Source organism: Scylla paramamosain, chromosome 12, assembly GCF_035594125.1.
Source record: "Scylla paramamosain isolate STU-SP2022 chromosome 12, ASM3559412v1, whole genome shotgun sequence".
In the NCBI taxonomy this organism is placed as follows: domain Eukaryota; kingdom Metazoa; phylum Arthropoda; class Malacostraca; order Decapoda; family Portunidae; genus Scylla; species Scylla paramamosain.
Window position 1 is genome coordinate 12,272,948 of NC_087162.1, and position 8,886 is coordinate 12,281,833.

Consider the following 8,886-nt stretch of genomic DNA (forward strand, 5'->3'; position numbering starts at 1 on the left):
AAACCATGGGAAAATACAGTACATTGAAAAAAAAGACAAAAGGAAGGAAAGAAAAAAAATAAATGAAGAAGGGAAAAAAAGATAAAAAATTGAAGTGAATGCAGGAAGAGTATAAAATGATGATAAATAAACAGAAAAAAAAGAGAACATCAGAAAAAAGATGAATAAAAAAAATATAAAAACAAATGAGAAAAGAAAGGAAATAAAGGTAGATGAAGAAAAAAAATACAAATACAAAAAATAAAGGCAAAGAGACAAGAGAAAACAATAAGAAATCAAGGATAAAAAAAAACTCAAAACAACAACACAACAAAAACAAAGCAACCAAACAAAAAAAGTAAATAAATAAACAAGATCAAATGAAAATATAATAAATAAAAAGTCAGTCACAGTTCTCGTCTCAATTTCATAACCATTAATTGAAGCTGAGAAGTTAATTACCTGCAGAAACACAGATCACACCTGTAGACTAATTAGTGAGGGTGTGCCAAAACAATGCTAATTACTGCCTTGTTATCAGAGAGAGAGAGAGAGAGAGAGAGAGAGAGAGAGAGAGAGAGAGAGAGAGAGAGAGAGAGAGAGAGAGAGAGAGAGAGAGAGAGAGATCCTTCCTCTGGCCTGAATTTCCCCCTCTGCTTAATAGAGAGGGCAACCGCCACTTCCGCCAGTCATTGTGTCCGTACACGCGGGCAGTTCAGTGGTGGTACGACTCTCTCTCTCTCTCTCTCTCTCTCTCTCTCTCTCTCTCTCTCTCTCTCTCTCTCTCTCTCTCTCTCTCTCTCTCAGTAATAGATCAAAAGATCCAACTACCAAGCACTTATTCTTCCAAAAATCTGCCATTCCTTTCATCTATCCACTCATTACATATATAAAGTCTGGGACATTTTTCTTTCATTTTCTCTACATTTTCTTATTGAATATTTTTTTTGTTATTGTATTATATTTTTTATTCATTTTATCAATTTTTTTTTATCAATTTATTCAATCAATTTATTCATCAATTTTTTATGCATGTTTTCTTTTCGTTTTTCGTGGAGCAGTTAGTGGTTCGGCAGTTAGTGGTTGTGGTAGCGCTGTGGACGACATTGGCAGATAGACAGAGCGGGCAGCCGCTCCTTCCGCCAGTCATTCTGTGTCAGTACACACGGGCAGTCATTGGTGGTGGGAGTACGGTGGAGCAGTTAGTGGAGGGACTATACGACGTGAATTATGGAGGATACCAAGTATAATGAAGTATGGAATTATCTGAAGTATGGGAAATACCCTGAAGGTGCAAATAAGGAAAAATAGTGAACCATTTCTTGTGCAAAAATGAAGAATTATATCATAAACCAAAGAGTGGAACTGAAAACATGCCGAAGAAAGTTGTGTTCAGTAAAGATAAAGAAAGGATAATTCAAGCTTGTCATGATAATCCAGTATCAGGAGGACACTTTGGAAGGGACAAAACGTTCAGTAAAATATCGCAAAAATATTACTGGAAAGGCATGAAAGATGATGTATCGAAGTTTATTAGCAAGTGTGATAAATGTCAGAGAAATTCTGATAAACCTCCAATGCAAGCCCCTGAACTGCATCCAGTTCCAGTTCCCAGTGGTGTTTCGAAACAGGTGGGGATGGACCTTATTGGGCCATTCCCAAAATCTAGAAATGGAAATGTGTATATTTGTGGTTTGACTGACTATTTTAGTAAATGGCCTGTTGCTGAAACAATACCATGTAAATCTGCCTGCTGAAGTGGCCAGTGTTCTGATTCGGGCTATCTGCACATATGGATGTTTTGAAACACTAATAACTGATCAAGGTCGTGAATTTGTGAATTATCTGAATGATGTAATTTGTGAGAAATTCAACATAGATCATAGAATTGCATCTGCGTACCATCCACAGACAAACGGATTATAGGTATGTATCAGCAGAATGCATTTGAATGTATTTCATTATTCATCTATGAATCATATGAAACACAAAATTCAGGTTGTATTATTTCAACAATTTGTGTTTACTGTACAGGATCGTTTCAACCAGACAGTGGAACGTGCTATTGCAAAATTAGTAAATGAAAACCACGATGATTGGGACCAGCACTTGGATGGAACCCTGTTTTCGTACCGTACTGCGCAACATGACAGCACGAAACTCACTTCATTCTATGTTATGTTTGGACGTCATCCTATACTACCTGTTGATATGGACGTTAATGCTGCAGGTAATGCAAGTGCCATTGGCAACACTACAACTGCGGACACAATAAGAGACCTTACAAAAGAAATATTTGATAAAAATAATAATAAATAAAAATAATATAAATTTTTGATAAAAATGTTCACAGAATGGGTAGAAAACTTGAGGACAAATGGTTGGGCCCGTATGAGATTGTCAGTTGTTTAGGTAAAGGTAGAGTTAAGTTGAAAAACTTACCGTCAGGACAGACACTTAAAAACACTTATCATTCTGTAAATTTGAAGTTATATAATTCTGCTGATGAAAATGATGCATGTGGAGTGGTGTCAGAGGTAGCTGTAACTTTTGTCTGAGAAGGAAAAAGAATGTTTAAGATGTTTTATAGATCAAGATGTAATAGAATCAACAGTGATGTGCAGTTATCAGAAATTATCAGAAGATATGATTGAATGCAGACCAGAAAAGGTGCCTGGAAAAATTTTATCCATGAGAAATGTCTTACAGGATTTGAAATGTTACTTTGATGAAGATGCATGGGTTCTTGTGCAAAATGTACTAAAAATGAAAGAGGTTAATGCTATTGGGTCTTGAGGATGTAAAATAAGTGCAGTTGTATTGTCAAGAAAGACTTGTATTTATAGTTATTAACTTCTTGTATTTAGATAAGTCCAGTTGTATTGTCAAAGAAAAAGTTGTATCTAGATAAAGTTATTAACTTCTTGTATTTAGATACAGTTATTGACTTGTATTCAAACATGTACAGTTTAACTACAACATAGATACGTTTTTAAATCAATAAAGTATTTTAAATACGTTTTTAAATCAATAAAGTATATTAAATTGCTTGTCTCTCTTATTTCATTGTGATATTCAGGTGGGGGAATTCTAAACTAAAGGGAGGAAATGTAGACTAGTCCCGTAATTCCCCCGTGGGAAATATAGATCCCCGGGGAACTTTGGACTGGGGGGAAAAACAGGCTGTGACACCGCTTCCAACACTCGGAACCAGTTCCGGAACTGGTTCCCGCCCAGCCCTAGGGAGTACAGTCTTAGGGGAGGTCACTGAGTAGACTCTTGACGCCGGTGTTGTGTGTCAAGAGGCACTGGTGCAGGCACTTCTGACACGTCCTCATGTACCGGAGGCTGCCCTTGTGCCACACGTTGCACACCTCCGTGGTGGTGCACTTCGGGCGGTCCTGCGGGGGAGGGAAATGAAGGTTGCTTGATTGAGAAAGGAAGTTGGTCGAGTAAGTAAAGTTTTGAGATGGTACTCACAGATGTGTGTTTTATTATAGGATCTGTTGGTGCAGTGTTTTGTTTCAGATTGTTTGAGGTATGAGGTATGTAGCGGAAATGTTCTGCGGGAAGGGAGGACTAAGAGGAGGAGGAGGAGACGGTGGAAGAGGAAAAGGAGGAGGAGGAGACGTGAGTGGCACGGAATAAATATAGTAAAAGAGAAGATGAAGAGAAATTTAGTTACAAGCAAGCAGTGTTGGTATTAAGCACGCGCGCGCGCGCGCGCACACACACACACACACACACACACACACACACACACACACACACACACACACACACACACACACACACACACACGACCTACCGACTAGTTACACTGGAAGGGGGGCGAAGCTCTTCACCCCGAAGAGGGGCGTCGGGCTCCTCACCCACTGCAAACCCGCCAGTTTGTGACGAGCCACACGTCGTCCATGACGGTGATGGTATCCAGGAGGCGATGAGGCCCTCCTTGAGGTGCGGCGTGGTGAAGCAGGCTCTGTGTGGCAGTGAAGGGACACCGTTATGAAGGTGTTATGGCGCCAGTATTTATTCAGTCCATTCTTTGAAGCTCTGTTTTTCGTCTTAAAAACATTTAATCTTGTTTCTCTCTCTCTCTCTCTCTCTCTCTCTCTCTCTCTCTCTCTCTCTCTCTCTCTCTCTCTCTCTCTCTCTCTCTCTCTCTCTCTTGTTTACACAGCCAGTCGAGCACTAAAGATTATTGCTGGTGGTAAGTGGTAGAAGAGAAGAGAGAGAGAGAGAGAGAGAGAGAGAGAGAGAGAGAGAGAGAGAGAGAGAGAGAGAGAGAGAGAGAGAGAGAGAGAGAGAGAGAGAGAGAGAGAGAGAGAGAGAGAGAGAGAGAGAGAGAGAGAGAGAGAGAGAGAGAGAGAGAGAGAGAGAGAGAGAGAGAGAAAAGCTAACAGGAGAGGAGGTAAACGAAGACAGGAAAAGTAGGGGAGGGAGACTAAGAGCTGGAGAGAGAAAGAGTTGATATAGGAGTGGAGATACGGAGGGAACGTGTATCAGAGAGAGAGAGAGAGAGAGAGAGAGAGAGAGAGAGAGAGTGTGTGTGTGTGTGTGTGTGTGTGTGTGTGTTGTATCAAAATGTTGGGATCGTTTCAGGCAACAAGGCGTCAGCAAAACAATCCTCCAGAAAGTGACGAGCCAGAGAGAGAGAGAGAGAGAGAGAGAGAGAGAGAGAGAGAGATATTCAGCTTTTGGATTCAGATTCTTTATTTGTTCCATGAAATATTGTTATTCTTACAAATCGGTTTACACAGTAGTCACCATTAAAATGTATCTGCTTTTCTTTTAACGACTACTTTCTTTTTATCACTTTGTAAATAAAGGTATATATTTCTTACTTGTGTTATCAAATTAGCAACGAGTAATGTTTCTCAGGGATTAAATTAATACATTACTAAACACAACTACTTCTCTTTTAACGATTACGTAGTTTCTTTTATTTTGCAGGAATAAGTATATCAATGCCATTCCTACTTTGAATTAGTAATCAGCAATACTTCTGAAGGATTACATTAATACAGTCTCAATTATAATTGTTTTTCTTTGAACGAGGAATATCTTTTATTATTTTAAAGGCAAAGGTAAATTGATGTTATTTATGTTTTAAATTGATAATCTCTTATATTCCTCTGGGATCAAACTGACACATTCTTAAACACAACTGCTTTCCTCTGAGTAGTGCTGAGTCGTCTCTACTTCAAAGTCTGCTTTGGTTCTTTTTCTCTCGATTCACAATAAGTTCTCGGCACTTATGAATTGCTAATGATTTATAAGCGTATTGTTCAGTAAGCTGCAAGAGGTGATTAATTAATTATTAACAATAACTATTTATTTTCTCTTGTAAGAGGTACAGAGTAATTGTTTTATCTAGTCATCTAACTGAAAGCATTATGATTCATTCATGGAAATATCCTTTCTTTTATTTAATAGATCTGTTTAATTATGCATTTGCCATCACATTGCGCTACATTTTACCGGATTGCTGTCAACTTCGTGTTTAAAAAAAAAAAAAAAATACATACGAGAAACTCTAAGAAGTTAGTAGGTCCACATGTGGCAGTCTCTGTATAAAACGTGCCTGCGGTTTATTGACCCACCTATGATCTCTATTTGTTCAATCTTTTAAAAGCTCCATATTGACTGTTCACTAATACCACACCAAAATAAGGTCATGGCAATATTACGAGACCTTATTCTTAATTTGCTGTTTCGTCTCTGTGGCTTCAGTGCGAGTCATTTATTTATTCGTGTTATATTATATAGTGTACTGAGCTTTATTTCCTTCTCAATGAGGAAGATCTAAAGTACAATTTTCGTACCTTTCACTCGTGCGTTTTGTTCCACTTTATCTTGATGCTACACTGGTCCGTTCACTCACCTCTTCACTCGCTAACATCTTCACATGTACTGAGTGTGTGGGGAGAATTTTCTGAGTTTCTTTTAATCCCTTCACTGCTGGACACTTTTCATACAATCATCTTCAGCTTACGTCACACTTATCTTTGTACTGAATGAACCTTGAATGAACCTCCTAATCTCTCACTCTTTCTCTCTAAGTTCATGCAAACATTTAATATTTACAATGAACTCGTCATCTTCTACCTCTGCTTCCATCCTAATTGCTCTTCAGATGTTGCTAATTACATGCCTCCCCTCCTCCCTCGACCTCGCTGCACAAAACTTTCCTCTTCCTTTAACCCCTACTCTGTCCAACTCTCTAATGCAAGAATTGTGTGTGTGTTTGCGTGTACTACGTATTCTCTCTCTCTCTCTCTCTCTCTCTCTCTCTCTCTCTCTCTCTCTCTCTCTCTCTCTCTCTCTCTCTCTCTCTCTCTCTCTCTCTCTCTCTCTCTCATTCCTTTAATTTCAATTCATGTTTTCTTCTCTCCCTCGTTTCTTTCCCCTCTCCTTTCCTCTCTCCCTTCCCTTTATTCTTTTTTCTTTTCTTTTCTTTCTTCTCTCCTTTCCTTCACCTCTTCCTCCATCTGTCTGTCTGTTTGTCTGTCTATCTCTTTTCTTCCCTCCTTCAATCCCTCCCTCCCTCCCTCTCTCTCTCTCTCTCTCTCTCTCTCTCTCTCTCTCTCTCTCTCTCTTCTCTCTCTCTCTCTCTCTCTCTCTCTCTCAATGTCTATCCGTCAAAATCTAGCGTCACTTCTCATCTCATTCTCATCAGGCGCCATATGATCTCGATGTGGCGCTGGATTAAGTCAGTCAGTCACTCAGTCAGTCCTCCCGTAGCACACTGCCAAAAGAGATCGCCTATCACTTACCAACCGCCACAGTCCACCCACCCACTTGAGGACGTGCTAAGTGAACGGAATTAGAGCATAAGAACACAAGGGAAGCTGCAACAAACCATTAGGTGTACACGTGGCAGTCCTTGGTGACTTTTGTAAGGGGGCAGTGACGAACAAAAGTGAATGTTTGTTCGTAAAATGTTTTCGTGTTCTATGATATGATTTTTTTTCTTTGTTCTCTTGGCTAATATATATATATATATATATATATATATATATATATATATATATATATATATATATATATATATATATATATATATATATATATATATATATATTTTTTTTTTTTTATGTCTACGATATTTTTTTTTTTTTTTATGTAGGAAGGACACTGGCCAAGGGCAACAAAAATCTAATAAAAAAAAAAATGCCCACTGAAATGCCAGTCCCTTAAAAGGGTCAAAGCAGTGGTCAAAAATTGGTGGATAAGTGTCTTGAAACCTCCCTCTTGAAGGAATTCAAGTCATAGGAAGGTGGAAATACAGAAGCAGGCAAGGAGTTCCAGAGTTTACCAGAGAAAGGGATGAATGATTGAGAATACTGGTTAACTCTTGCGTTAGAGAGGTGGACAGAATAGGAGTGAGAGAAAGAAGAAAGTCTTGTGCAGCGAGGCCGCGGGAGGAGGGGAGGCATGCAGTTAGCAAGATCAGAAGAGCAGTTGGCATGAAAATAGCGGTAGAAGACAGCTAGATATGCAACATTGCGGCGGTGAGAGAGGGGCTGAAGACAGTCAGTTAGAGGAGAGGAGTTGATGAGACGAAAAGCTTTTGATTTCACCCTGTCTAGAACAGCAGTATGAGTGGAACCCCCCCAGACATGTGAAGCATACTCCATACATGGACGGATAAGGGCCTTGTACAGAGTTAGCAGCTGGGGGGGTGAGAAAAACTGGCGGAGACGTCTCAGAACACCTAACTTCATAGAAGCTGTTTTAGCTAGAGATGAGATGTGAAGTTTCCAGTTCAGATTATAAGTAAAGGACAGACCGAGGATGTTCAGTGTAGAAGAGGGGGACAGTTGAGTGTCATTGAAGAAGAGGGGATAGTTGTCTGGAAGATTGTGTCGAGTTGATAGATGGAGGAATTGAGTTTTTGAGGCATTGAACAATACCAAGTTTGCTCTGCCCCAATCAGAAATTTTAGAAAGATCAGAAGTCAGAAATCAGAAAGATATGCAAATATGGGTCTTTTTTACTATTGTAAATTCCTTCCCATCATCATCATCATCATCCTACTACTACTACTACTACTACTACTACTACCACTACCACCATCATCAACACTACATAATACATAATCAGTTGTTTCCAACACACGCGGAGCGACATCCGAGTAAAAAAAAAGAAAAAGCTTAATGATGAGAAAATGTATTGTTAAAAATCCTGAAAAAAATATATTGAAGCAAACGCTTGTATTTTTTTCTTCACATGAATAGATCATGCACTTTGTAGTATTAAGATTATTATTTATATTTACTTATTTGCTTTTAAAGTGTTGAGTTTTTATCCGTTGTGCAACTCCTCACAGTAGTTGCATATATAAAGATGGGTAGAGTGTAGATGTATATATGTGTATATGCATGTATGTATGTTTGTATGTATGTATTTATGTATGTGTTTATGGACTCAAGCTAGTGTGTACTGTTTTTCCAGAGTAGCTTTAAAAATGACAACAACACTGTTACTACTACTACTACTACCACTACTATTATTACTACTGCTACTACTATTACTACTATTACTACTACTACTACTACTACTACTACTACTACTACTACTACTACTGCTACTACTACTAGTGTTACTACTACTACTACTACTACTACTACTACTACTACTACTACTACTACTACTACTAGTATTATTAGTGCTATCACTACTATTACCACTACTACTACTACTACTACTACTACTACTACTACTACAACTACTTCGACTAAAGAACAAAATACACAAACAGATTTCTACTACAACAACAGCATCATCAGAAGAAGAAGAAGAACAGGAAGAACAGGAAGAAGAAGAAGAAGAAGAAGAAGAAAGAAGAAGAGGAAGACTCACTTGAAGAGAAGATCAAGGACAAAAATGATATTCTGGTGGTCC

General features: G+C 38.6%; 1 protein-coding gene and 1 long non-coding RNA gene across 3 annotated transcripts in view; one reads left to right on the plus strand and one right to left on the minus strand.

Moving 5' to 3' along the window:
- Nucleotides 1-8,886, plus strand: part of LOC135105682 (uncharacterized) — a 94,003-nt gene that overhangs the window by 40,005 nt on the left and 45,112 nt on the right. The window lies entirely within an intron of this gene.
- Nucleotides 3,068-4,097, minus strand: LOC135105427 (uncharacterized). The gene is made up of 2 exons (XR_010270832.1): nucleotides 3,788-4,097; nucleotides 3,068-3,380 (listed from the first exon to the last, which is right to left on the minus strand). It is a non-coding gene; the product is annotated as an uncharacterized LOC135105427 (long non-coding RNA).